This window comes from Urocampus carinirostris, chromosome 19 (genome assembly GCF_059441175.1).
Source record: "Urocampus carinirostris isolate Australia breed hairy pipefish chromosome 19, RoL_Ucar_1.0, whole genome shotgun sequence".
NCBI classification, from domain to species: domain Eukaryota; kingdom Metazoa; phylum Chordata; class Actinopteri; order Syngnathiformes; family Syngnathidae; genus Urocampus; species Urocampus carinirostris.
The window spans coordinates 20055334-20069150 of NC_142367.1; the positions used below are offsets into that span (position 1 = coordinate 20055334).

Consider the following 13817-nt stretch of genomic DNA (forward strand, 5'->3'; position numbering starts at 1 on the left):
CTTTCTAGCTCACTTTCAAATGACTTTTTGGCTATTTAGCAAGCCATGTAGCTAAGTTGCTATTTTAGAAATGTACACTATATGCCTTGAGGGAAAATAACTGCTACAATAGCTCAACCTAGCGGTGAGACAATGGTAACGCAGTTGGATTAAGTGATCCAGGTGCTCTCGGAAAACTCAAATATTGTGCTATATAGTTTGTTATTTTCTATAATGCAACTAAAAAAGATTTCATCCATTCTGAATTCATTACAAATCAACAGAAAGATCACTCTTGTTTTTAATCGTATTGCTGATGATGACAAATACTCAAATATCCCATCTTAAATATTATAATGTCAGGAAAATGTATACTATTTGAAAGCTATAATGAGAAATATAAGTATATCGAAGGCTTGTTTTATTTCAAATGATCCGTGAAGTATCCAGAATTTTTGGCAGTTTTTTATACTGACATAAATCCAAATAAATATGAATTTCTATAACAGTGAACAATTCTTTCTTTGATCCATAGTATTTATTTTGTAAAACGGGATTGTATTAAAAAAAGTGTTTTAAATTATTTTTACAAAAAAAGGTTTATCACTTTACTACATTATTGCCTACTTCTAGTGATCCACTGAATAGCTGTAACATTTATCCATATACGTATGTGTGGCGCAACAAGGCTTTGCGACTAGTTAAAATGTTATTTTTTGGGATTTATGTTATGTCATCCATATTTGCAGGGTTGGGTAGTGTTACTTTAAATTGATTACTTTCAATTACTTTTGGATTACTCCAATACCAAATATGCTAATAAAAGACAAAATAAACTAAATATGAATAAAATGACTACATTTTGTGCAGGCTTGGGGAGTAACGGAATACATGGAACGGCAAAAATGATGTTGGCAAGCTGTTTAGATTTTTTTTCATTCTGTTTCTGTCGCATTTTATGTTAGTTTTGCCGGAGATCAAAGAGATCGAAGCCAGGAGAGAAGGCTTACCACGTGTTGTGAGTCATAATTTTATTCATATTTAGTTTATTTTGTCTTTTATTAGCATATTTGGTATTGGAGTAATCCAAAAGTAATTGAAAGTAATCAAGTTAGAGTAACCATACCCAACCCTGCATATTTGACTGTTAGGGGATGTTTATTATTATTTTTTTTCAGGGTATTGAGTTTTCTATAGCAGAAAGGGTAAGAGAAGTACCAGTATATCACCACTAGATGGCAAAGTCAGAGAAGGGTGCTTGGGCCAAGTCTCACGGGATCTCACGTGATTCAGTGAGACTTGCTCAATAAATGATTCTTAATGGCCACAATTAAATGGTGGCGTGTTAGACTGATATTTATCATCTATTTTGCAGGTGAGATGTATATTCTGGTTACACATTTACTGTAAGGATGATAATTTGTGAAAATATGTGTGTAAAGGTTGTTTGTGATAGCTGCAAAGTTTACGAAAAGGGAAATAGTTACCCTTTAGCATAAGTAACAAATAGGGCCTTGGGTGAGGTATGCTATGTTATGCTGGCCTGAGTTAAGAGTGTACTGTGATGTTAATTTGTATATTTTGATACCAAATATCTGATCATAGTACAGGGAAATATATTTAATATGTTTTTTAATTTGTTGAAGCATTTTAAGATTGTTTAAAATAAATCAAATGAGGTAAAAGAATTCTGCAGATTATTTACTTATTTTACTAAGTGCTATTCGAGTAAATGGGACTACTTAAAAAAATGAAACAAATTGGAAAGACTAAAAACATTTAGAACGTAATAAAACTCTTTTTCTGTTCATTTTTGATCATTTTGATTATTATTTTTGTTGTTTTCCAGGGATAAAGGATACAAATAATGGTAAAACCTTGAAAAACAGGCTAAAAATAGGTTAAATCTAAACTGAATAACCTATATTACCATCATGGCGGGGCTTGTATTTTGAGGTGTCCTTAATAGTCACATATTAGATTCATCTCATCTCATCTCATCAGCTGCACCGCTTATCCTCATTAGGGTCGCGGGGATGCTGGAGCCCATCCCAGCAATCATCGGGCAGTGGGCAGGGGACACCCTGAACTGGTTGCCAGCCAATCGCAGGGCACACGGGGACAGACAACTCACTCGATCAGTGGATTTGATTATTTATCTTTATTTACAGATGAAACCTTTGACATATTTATCTGTTGGCGTTGTCAGGGTGACACAATAGGGATGCTGTTTTTCCATGACTTTGGAGGTTGCATTTCATGTGTTTTTTTTCTTAAAAACAAAAAAAATGTAACCGAACGCAAGGCATGTTTTTACTGCAGTAATGGACTGGGGGTGTGGGGCGAAGACGTCACACCGATTGGGGGAAGAACAGGGGTAAGTCCTCTAAATGTTTTTTTTTTAATAAATCTGGATACTAACTTGATTGTAATGACACTGAGGATTGCTGTGAACGGATGTGGGGTCTAAAAGTCTGTGTAAGAATTAGATAATTTCTCTATCAAGTATGGGTTAACAACTCCCAACTGAGTTGAAAGAGCCTTTATTTATTTTATCTTATTGTTGGACTACAAGCAACTACTTGATCTTTGTTTAAATTATTTTATTATTCAGTTTTAATCTGTTTCCTTCTTACTTTTATCATCGGTGATGTCAAGACCAGAACGGAGACAGGACCCGCTTGCGTTGCGTTTCCCACAAGTTTTATTGGAAGAAGGAGAAAGGGTTGCGCCAACAATTCAGGAATTGCTGGACGTGGGAAGCAGGTCGCTCTGAACGCAGAAGTGGATCTTCCGTGGCGAGCGATGGCGGTGTCGGGAACGGAAAAATAAGTCAGTACCCGGGACAGGAGAGCAAAAACGTGGTCGGGGTCGGAAGCGAGTCGCAAGCCAGAAAAGGAGAGTAGACGTGGTCGAGGACAAAAGAGGTTGAAAGCCGGGACGGGAGAGTAGACATGATCAGGACCAAAAACGGGTTGAAGCCAGGGGACAAACGGTAGCAAAAAACAGGTGGAAGGTCAGGGTTGGAAAAGGCTTGCCTAATGTAAACTGAGGTTAGCAGACGGACTGACAACAGGGGTCCGATAGGAGTGGGTTTAAATAGGGAGAGAGAGCCAATCAGTCTGAGGCAGTTGGCGTCAAAGGAGCAAGCAAAGGTGAAGCATATCGATAATCATGACAGGTGAGGACATTAGGCTGGAGGAAAGGAGGCGGGAGATAGGGGAGAGGAGAGTGATTTCACAAGCGTGCTCAAGGTTTTCTTTCATTTTAGTCTGAAAATAGTGCAAGTAAGATAAGTGCTGTTTCAAATAGTGTCCAAATTCCAACCCAAACCCCAAAAAGATGAAAAAAGAAGAGTTAAAGAGAGTGAGTTTAAGAGAGACACTTACGTGCACGCGCCATACAAGTAGCTTGACATGCAATGGAAATTTCAGCCATTAGTTGGCGTCAGCGAATAGGATCTTTTGAAGTCAGACACTATTTTTAACAACAATCTAAAGGGACAGTGTGTATTACTTAACCACCAGATATCGGTGCAGTATGCTGTGCAACCGAAAACGAGTGCTACAAAGCACAAGGAAAATTACAAACTACGGATATTTTAAAGTGACCAGAACAAATCATTTTTCTTCTGATTTTGTTGCCCACCCTTTTTAGGATTTTTGGTATACCCGCAGCAGCATGAATCCGGACAATTATTTAAGCCCCTTTTAAGGTTAAGCTCTTGTTATGTAAAATAAATGCTTATTTGTTGACTCACATATATGTTTAAAAATGCATGTTTACGTACATTCTTTCTCTCCAGCTCTATTTTTTTCAAAGTCTGAATACTCTGCAAGACATCGGAAATGAAGCTATGAAAGTGGTGCCAGGATTTGATTTCTAAACATTTAAACATAATATGTCAAAATATTTGAAAACCATCCGAGTAATTCCCTTGGAGATAAGGAAATACGCAAAAAGGATTGGTGAAAGGGAGCCAAAGTGTTGAATTTTCCAGAAAGCGACTGCAGTTGAATGGATTTTATTCCGTAATTATTCCATGTATGATCAATGGAACATGCCAAAGGCCTCTGACAATCCCTCGTAAATCACATGCTGATCTCTACAAAGCGTGAATAATTCGCTCTATCCATACTGCTGACTCTGGAGATTTATATTCAGTTATCATTGTGGCGTGACCTTTAATGCACTTCTCTATTAGATCTTCACATATGTCTTTTTGATGGTCGGTATTATTTTATAATAACCTTACCAGGCTTGGGGAGTAACAAAATACATGTAATAGCGTAACGTATAAAAGATACAAAAAATGTAATTGTATCCGTAACAGTTACAGAAAAAAAAATCAAATTATAGGTACATTTAGTATGAATAAGGATAACGTGGCTGGATTACAATTTTATTTAAAAATGTATTTATGTTGCACACTTTAGGGGACAATGAGGAAGTCCGCCGTGCGGTGGGTGTGACTCTTTTTATTATTTTCTTCGGTTCCATAAGTTACATTCGCCATGTGTGTCCGTCTCATTCATTCCACACACACACACATTGGTGCACTCACTCTCAGTTCCCCCCACAGCTGCCCCAGGTGCCTTAGCACAAAAACATGACTATGTGATGAAAAACTTTGCAAGGCTAACAGAAAAAGTGCCGTATAATTAAATCGAAATTAGTAAGACAACATCAACAAACACGTGGAAATGAACATATGAATGAAAAATAAAATTGCAGACTCTCCCCTACCAATCGACTTACCAAAAACGGTAGCTAAAAACATTTTTTTCGGGATGTCGAAAAATATCTGGACATCGTGTGCACCTTTTTCCGAGGACAGGACATTACTGTAGTGCTTCCTTCCGCTGCTGTGAGAGCTCACCCAGCATCCACCCCGAAGAAGAAATCCGCTTCCTCTTCCTAGTTGGTGTGTAGACATTCTATACGGTATTTTCAGCGTGCTAAGAACTTCAACATTTTTATTGTTTTATATTTTGAGCATCCATTCAATATGGTTGGTGTAAAGTGTAAAGAAAAGGCAAGCCATTTTATTTAAAATGGGAGTGCAATAAGAAAGCTTGATGCGGTTGAGAAAATGGTTAGATCGCTTCTTTTCGGCCTAACTCTTGAAGCCCATCTTCCAAAAGTAAGTTAAACTTAACTTTATTTATCTTTATAGAGCATATTATTTTATGAAATGTTTATTTTTTTTGTACAAAATAATACAGGTTACTTAAACAAGCCCTAAAATTATTTATACAAACCTTAAACATCCAAAATATAGCACTATCATACGGGAATTATCTCGTTCGTAAGTAGATACCAGACAGAGACGGCAACACATCCCAGAGTTTGTTGGATATTTAGAAAGTGAACACTCAGTGTGTTTAAAACAATATTCGTTTCTTAATGTGAACTAAAACAAAGTATTTCTTGTCTCCCGTGTGAAAAATAAACTCTTTTTTTTTTTTGCTCAATATACTAGGTGGTCAAAATCCGAGCACTTTTTTTTTAGGCTACAAGCTACTACCTGATCTTAGTTTCCTCTATTTCGTTTTCAATGTCACATTGTATTTCATCTTAAACAAAATAAGTCATTTTATTTATTTTTAGTACATTTTGTCTAGTATTAGCATATTTGGAATTGGAGTAATCCAAGAGTAATTGAAAGTATTCAAGTTAAATTACTGCAATATTATGGTATTAATGTTACGTTACTAATTACATTTATCAATAGGTTACTAGAACCTGTATCTGATTTGATTTTTAAATTAAACCTCCCAACCCTGAGCATCATGGGTACTCCAAAAGGAATTTACAGTAAATATTCTGCATTCGATTAAACAAAAGCACTAATTGTGTATCTTTAAGGATTCCTGCAATATCCACATTTTGCCACAAGGGGAGGCTAAAAGATAGGAAAGATATAACAGGCCGTATAGACATTAGTCTTAGCATACAGAAATGTATTATTTTGAAACCTTGAAGCTCATTTGAAACCCTAATTAAAAAATAAAAAAAAACGAAAAAAAATCCTCGAAATGCTACAGCCCACACTATATTCAAAGCATAGCTTGAAACGCGACAAAGGTTTGAAACCCCATTTTGAAATCTTATCTGAGAGTAAAAGCCTAATCATGAACCCTTAAGCTGAATAGAAATCCTAATTTTTAAATCTTGAAAAAAGAAGCTAGAAATGTGATTGCCAAAATCTTCCTCCACGTACAAAGCCTATTTTGAACCCCCTCTGCCCCAAAACTTTGAGACACTATTTTAAAACTCTTGTCGTTAATTCAAAGCCTACTTTAAAAACTAGAGGATGATTTGAAACCTTAATTTTAAACCCCTCCAAAAAGCTTGAAATCTTTAATATTCAAGCCCTAACTCCACACTCAAATCCAACTTTGATACCCTGAAGCTCATTTCAATACTTACTGTGAAACCACAAAAAACAGTTTTAAACCCTATTTTGTAACCTTTATCATAGATTCAAAGCAGATTTTGAAAAACTGAAGCTGATTCGAAACCCTAATTTTAAAACCCTAAAAAAGCTCGAAATCCTATTTTCAAACCCCAACTCCTTATTCAAACCCTTACTTTGAAACCCTTTAAAAGGCTTGAAACCCTATTTTGTAATCCTCTTCGATTTAACGGCAACCTTGAAAACTTGAAGCCGATATGAAACCCTAATTTTCAACCCCTAAAAAAAGCTTAAAATCCTGTTTTCAAACCCCAACTCCTTATTCAAACCCTAACTTTGGAACCCTCCTCGATTTAAAACGAACTTTGAAAATTTAAAGCTCATTTGAAACCCTATTTTTAACCTACCCCTCCAAAAAGCTTGAAATTGTTTAATATTTAAGCCCTAACTCCACACTCAAATCCAACTTTGATACCCCGAAGCCCATTTCAAACCTTACTGTGAAACACAAAAAATAGTTTGAAACCCTATTTAGTAACCATAATCCATAAAACAGTAAAAAAACAAACATATGGCAAACATAAAAAAACAAAACAGAAATGGAAGTTTAATAAAACCTTTAGAAATCAACAAACACCAGGAACATAAAAATCTTGAAACTTAAAAAAAAAAGCTGGTAAAAAATACATGAAAACCTTTCATATACAAGTTTTCAATCGTTAAAATTTAAATTATGAATGAAATCAATTGAATGAAGAAAAAATGATTTAAAATCTAAACAAAAAAAAAAGAACACACATATATCCATTATCTTACTTTGTTCTAGCCTCATTTCGTTTGTGATTTTGTTGAATCAATCAGTTAATGAGAAAACATTTCGTTCTGTGTACATTGTTACAAAGAATGACAATACAAAGGAAATTATTATTATTATTATAATCCTACATTTATTGTATGACTTTGGTTTTTCGGAGGTACCCCTTAGCAGCAAGATGACGGTAATTCATGTCAGCTCCCTTAAGGTGAGCCTCATGTTATGTAAAATAAATATTTCTTGACCTCCAGGATTATAAAAATATGTTTGTCTGTGATAGTTTAAAGGGCAGCTGGGTGGCTAGCGTGCAGCCCCACAGTGCAGAGGTTCAGGGTTCAAGTCCAGCTACTGCAGCCTCCCTGTGTGGAGTGTGCATGTTCTCCCTGTGCCTGTATGGGTTTCCTCTGGCCACTCTGGTTTTAATGTAGTTACATATGTGTTTCTTGATATTATGTGACTTAATGGATTCATTCAAAACAGTGACTTTATATTCGAATGTATCTTACTTTTTTGTTTTTTTTCCGTTTTAACTGACGTAAGAAAGCATTACGTGAGCGACTATTGTACGTTGAGGGACGCATGTAACATGTACTCAACTTAAATCAAGCCTACGGACACACAAAGACACACACAAAGACACACATGCACTCTTAAGTGAGTTGTCCTCTCCCAGACAGGAAATGATGTCATCCTCCCCGTCTCCAAGGAGATGGAGGCAGTTGCTAAGATACTGTGACACCAGGTTTTTTTCTCACTGTTTTCTCTTTTCTCCCCTACGCTGGCGACTCAAAATGTATATTTTTTCCCCCGATGGTAACTTGAATGAGGAGGGGGAGAGAAAATTCCCCTCGCTCCAAAAATTCCTTCATCAGTGTGAACTGCACCTCGGTGGCGCTATCAGCATGCCACATATGCCTCTGCCTAAAAAAAGGAGGGGGGGGTCAACCCCCCCTCGCCTTAACTCAAAGTTGGCTTACAATCCCCTTCTCTGTACTGAGGGAGGCGGATCAATCCAAATATCGATACTATGTGAGTACTTGGATCGGATTGATACTAAAGTCCTGGGATTGATTTTTTGCTCTCTCTCCAACTTTGTCTCTCTCTCTTCCTTTCTCTCTCTCTTTAACTCCCCCTTTCTCTCTCACTCTCTCTCTCTCTCTCTCTCTCTCTCTCTCTCTCTGTCTCCTTAACTCTCTCTCTTACCCTCTCTCTCTAATCTTTCCTCTCTCCAGCTGTCTCTCTATCCCTCTTTAACTTTCTTTAACTCACTCTAAATCTTTTTAACTCTCTCCCTTTCTGTCTCTCTCTCTCTCCCCTCTCTCTTTCTCTATTTTACTCTCTCTAACTCCCTCTCTAACCCTCTCTCTCTCTTTCCAAACTCTCTCTAACTCTCTCTCTCCCTCCACCTCTCTTTAACTCTCTCTAACCATGTCTCTCTAACACTCTCCTCCCTCTCTCTTAAACTCTCTTTTTATAACTCTCTCTAACTATGTCTCTCTCTAACACTAGCTCTCTCTCTCTCTCTCTCACTAACTCTCTCTTGCTAACTCTCTTAATTCTCTTACTAGCTCTCGCTAACTCCCTCGCTCTCTCTCTCCCGCTAACTCGCTAACTCTCTTAATTCTCTTACTAGCTCTCGCTAACTCTCTCACTATTTCTCTCTGTCTTTCTCTAGTTATCTTTTTATCTCTCTCTCTCTAACACTCCCCCCCTCCTCTCTAACTTCAACTAACTCTTTTTCTAACCCTCTGTAATTCTCTCGCTAGATCTATGGCTGAGTGGGTGACTGACAGGCACACTTTTATGACGACATGACCATACCTTCTCCCTACCAGGCCACTGGCTGGCCTACTGCATCCCGCCTGCTAGGCAAAAAAGCGGAAGACGTAGAGGTTTGGATAGCAAGATATGTCAGCCCAAGCTTACTAAAAGCTAAAAACAACAAGGACATACAGGAAGTGTGGTTTGGCATTTTTTTCAACTACAAGAAAGGGCAATGCCATGTGTCATTTGTGTGGTAAAGTGGTGGCAACACCACAAATTTGCATGAGCACATGAAAAAAGCTCACCCAGCAGAGAGATACGAGCTGCAACTAAAAATCTAGACACATTACCTTTCCTGAACAAAAACTTTAAAATCTGCCCTTTTGTTTGCTTTATTCTTGTTTTGTTGTTGTTTTATATTTCTGCGTCCAGCGACCTCTGGTATAATGACAAGCACTTTAAAATAAAATGCATTGTTATTATTACCAAGGAAACTGAACCAAGAGGGCTTTTACTGACTCCATTTTCAAAAAAATGGAAGATATTTTTGTTGACCTTGTCCTGGCTTTTCTCCTGAAACTGATGTAATAGAAGCACTTATACCGTGTACTAGTAACGATTAATAACATCATTTTAGTGCCTTATTTTTTTTGTCCTGTGCTTAATTTAATTAAACTAACTCAAGGGAAAGGGTGTTCTATTTTCCAACGATCATGATGTTCCCAAGTATCGGTATCGATCGATACTACCGTGTATTTCCTCGGGCATTCCCAGTATCGCCCACTCCTACTCTGGAGGGCCTCGTGTTCCGATGACACGGGCAATATAGCCGTGATGTTTATTTATGGGCAGAAAAACGCGTGCCCGTGTTATCCTCTCTTCACAGATGCTCAAGGGTTCCTCTGAATTCATGAGTCGTACATGCAAGGAGGGGGATCACATTCAATGTGCAATGACACAGTGAGGACACGGAACGGGATGCAGGGATGGGGGATGCAAGGACTTGGCAGGAGTGAAGGGAATTCCGGCTCTCTTGATGGATTCGGCTCTTTCGGCTTCCTAACATCTCCTCAGATCGGTAATGTATGAATTAAAGCGACAAAAAATATTATTGGGTAACAGTACGCACGAAATGACTTGAGAAATTGGGAAAAATCAAGACAAAAAATAATAATAAAAATGGATCAAATAATACAGTCAATAGATTAAACATATGACACATGAAACGTAAAAGTAAACTTTATATATATACAAAAAAAAAAACATACGCTCCCTGAAAAACGAGGTAAACATGAATTCAAATATTATTACACGAAAAAAAATACTTTACAGTGCAGTAAAAAAGTCTTGGACCCCTTCCTGATTTCTTTCTCCTAAAATATTGAGTATAACAAGATGATTTTTGGCAAATGTGACACATTTTGTGTTATTTTGTGACACCATTCAAACTCTGTCTTTCTCATAGTGGAGTCATGAACACTGACTTTAACTTGGGCTGCCTTGCGGTGGTTGACGTACAAACAATAATGACAATAAATAGTAAATAAAATGCTGCAACAAGGCTTTAAACTAAAATAAGACAGTTTGATCACATCACCACTTTAGCTGGACTATACTGGTTCCCTGTCAGCTTAAGATTTTAAGATTTTGTTTGCATTATACTCGCCCCCTCATATCTTTCTGTTTTAATTTCCCACTATGTTCCTGCTCAAAGCCTTTGCTTGGAAAATGCTGGTCTACTTGTGAGTCCAAGAGCCAAGAAGAAATCCACAGGAGCATTCTCCATTTGGTCCCAGGAGCTGTGAATGCTCTACCCTCTGAGTTTCGATCTGCCACCCGAGTGGAACTGTTTGAATCTGGGCTTGAGACACACTTTATCAATAGTTTATAAGTGACTTTGACCTCATATTCTTGTCTTCTTGTCTTTGAGGGAGAAGGATGAGTCTGGTTGTTGCACGGTGCAAACAATTCGAGCCATTGTACCAGCACTTGGACCTTATATACGTCATCATCTAGAAACCTCTGCATTATTTAAGATTGTGGAACAGGAATCTGTCAACTTGGCACTCTGTTATTGCCTGTATTTCATGTCATGGTTCAGCGGCTGCAGTCCCTCTCCTTCTCAAAGAGATGGCAGCATTTCCCAGTCTCACTCTCCTATTCAGGCTCTCCAAATCATCCAATCAGCCAACCTCTACTATAAATACTCTAGCCTTACATTCTACTTTGCCAATTTATTTTTTTAATAATGCTGAAGATATTTACTTGCCAAGAAGAAAAGCTTCTCTTCCAATAATTTCTCCTTCAGTTCCTCCTTACCTCAAGACCGTCCCCACCAGCCATCTTCTTAAAGGTTCTCCCAAATCTTCTTTTCAAGACCTTCTCCAGCACAAGACCACCTTCCCTCTCAAGTATCCCCTCCTCAGCAGTCTCCTCCTAATCCCAAGACCTTCCTCACAAGCCGTCTTCTGAAAGGTACTCCCAAATCTTCTTCTCTCTCAAGTTTCCCTCTCAAGTCTCCCCTCCTCAGCAGTCTCCTCCTTATCCCAAGACCTTCCTCACAAGCCATATTCTTAAAGGTACTTCTCTCTCAAGTTTCCCTCTCAAGTCTCCCCTCCTCAGCAGTCCCCGGGTCCACACACTTCCTTATCTCCAGTGAAACTAGTTTTTTTTGTTAAATAAACGCTCCCCATTGGGGTTTGATCACATCCCCTTTTTGGGTCTCCTTGTGTACTGCATTTGGGTCTTTGCCACTTCTCGTGACAATGTCATGTTGATGTTTATGCCCTTGCAACATCTATTGCACCCTGGTCATCCTGGAAGGGGGATTACCTCAAGGTTTCTTCATTTTCCTCATGCTGAGGTTTTTGAGTTTACCCTCGACCTCATGTAGGTTTTAGATCAGGGGATGGTGATGAGTCTTTTTGTGATTAAGGGCTATGCAAATTAACATGACTCGACTTGAGCCGGCTCCGGTCGTTCACTTCAAAGAGTCGGCTCGTGGAGCCGTTTCGCTCACGAGCGACACGTCACTACTTGGCACTGATGTTGTGGAGTCATTTTAAATGGCCAGGGTGGGGGGTAAGAGTGGGGGTGGGGGGGATGCTGGGAGGCAAAAAAGATGTACAGAGAGGACAGCGGGCACTGAAAGGCGGCCAGGTCGGGATGCAGGCCGGATTGTGAACTGAGATATAAGCGGGAGAGGAGGAAAAAGGAGAGAAGGGTGAGGGGGGAAACAAGGGGAAAGGAGGAATATCCTCTGCACCGATGTGTGACTGGAAATTTAATAGAGAGAGAGAGGAAAGAGGTGGGGGTGGGGGGTGAGGGGAAGGCAAAAAGGCACAGAGACCTCATTGCTGTGCAGCTTTCAGTAAAAAAAAAAGAGAAAAAAAAAAAAAGCAGACATTCATGAACAATACTACTACATTCACGGGTAGGGGGATTGCCATAAGAAAAGGGCGAAATTCTTAAAGGGCAGGGAGGGGGTCTCGTGCGTCCTTTGACCTATCAGTGCAGACTGCGAGGCTATGCCAACTCGAAGATGACAAAAGTGTAAAAAATGGGTTTGGGGACATGTCACACAATAACACAGAAACACGCACTTCAGGCAACGTCTCCAAAGGAGTTAAGTCGAATAAATGTCCTTATTCTATCATCCCCTACTAGTCGAATTAATACCAATAATAATGGAATAATATCAATCTAATTGTCGTGTGCATTTAGAACAATAATACTTGTGTTTATTGAAATAAACTCGCATCCTGATTAAAAAGTACCTGGCCTAAAACAGAACCTTGGGAGACCCCACATTTCACTTCATGGGTTCTGGAGGAACATGCATTCATACTGACTAAAAAAAAGTCTCTCTGTGAAGTTGGGATAGAACCTCTTTAAAACAGTACAAGAGATGCCCTCTAGGTTTCTAAGTCTTTTTAATAAACCCTTGTGAAATAATGTGTCAAAAAAGCAAGGAAAACCACTAGAACCAGAACTGGAAGTTTATAAAAATCCATAATGTACCTCGTATGATTTAAAATCTTAAAAAGAACAGTATCTGTTTTGTGGTTGATCCTAAAACCAGACTGAATTTTCTCTAAAGTACTTTTTTTTCTAAAAAAAAAAGTAATACAGCTGAATAAAATAAAGAATTCTAAAATCTTGCTTAAAAACAGTAAATTGGACACTGGAATTGTTTAAAATTTTCGAGTCTAAATGACTCTTCTTTTGAAGGTGGCAGGAAAGACACTTTGCAGTTGCTTTAAACTCCGCACCTAACACAGTCCGACTGTGCGACTAATTGACACGCGTATGCGGTTAAAAACGGCGTTTGAATGTTTACACCGTTCAAAAATAGGTGCGTTAAAATTGTCATGCCTTAAAGCCACAAATGAGGATGCGACCGAAAAAAATGGAGTTGCATTTGGCATTCCCTTTGCTTAAAATCTCACAGCCCGACCGAAGGTGGCAGAAAAAACGTCTGTCTGAAGTGACTTAGCAGTTGCTTTAAAATTGCGACTAATTTACACGCATATGCGGTTAAAAACAAAGTTTAAATGTTTGCACCATTCAAAACAAAGAGTGTTAAAATTGTCCTGCCTTGAAGACACAAATAAGGATGCGACCAAATCCTGTATTGTGCGACCAAATGAAAAATTTAGTCGCACTTGACATTCTACTAAATTCATATTTAGTTTCTTTTGTCTCTTATTAGCATATTTGGTATTGGAGTAATCCAAAAGTAATTGAAAGCAATCCAGTCAAAGTAACCCTACCCAACCCTGTAAGGATGCGACCAAATCCCGTAAATTTTTAATTTAGTCGCACTTGACCATCCCATTTGCT

The 13817-nt window shown here is 38.3% G+C and overlaps 1 long non-coding RNA gene across 1 annotated transcript; it reads left to right on the forward strand.

Moving 5' to 3' along the window:
• The first annotated feature begins 1303 nt into the window (after window positions 1-1303).
• On the forward strand, window positions 1304-10048 carry LOC148347645 (uncharacterized). Its single transcript, XR_015847851.1, has 3 exons — window positions 1304-1354; window positions 2302-2356; window positions 9862-10048. It is a non-coding gene; the product is annotated as an uncharacterized LOC148347645 (long non-coding RNA).
• The last annotated feature ends 3769 nt before the right edge of the window (window positions 10049-13817 follow it).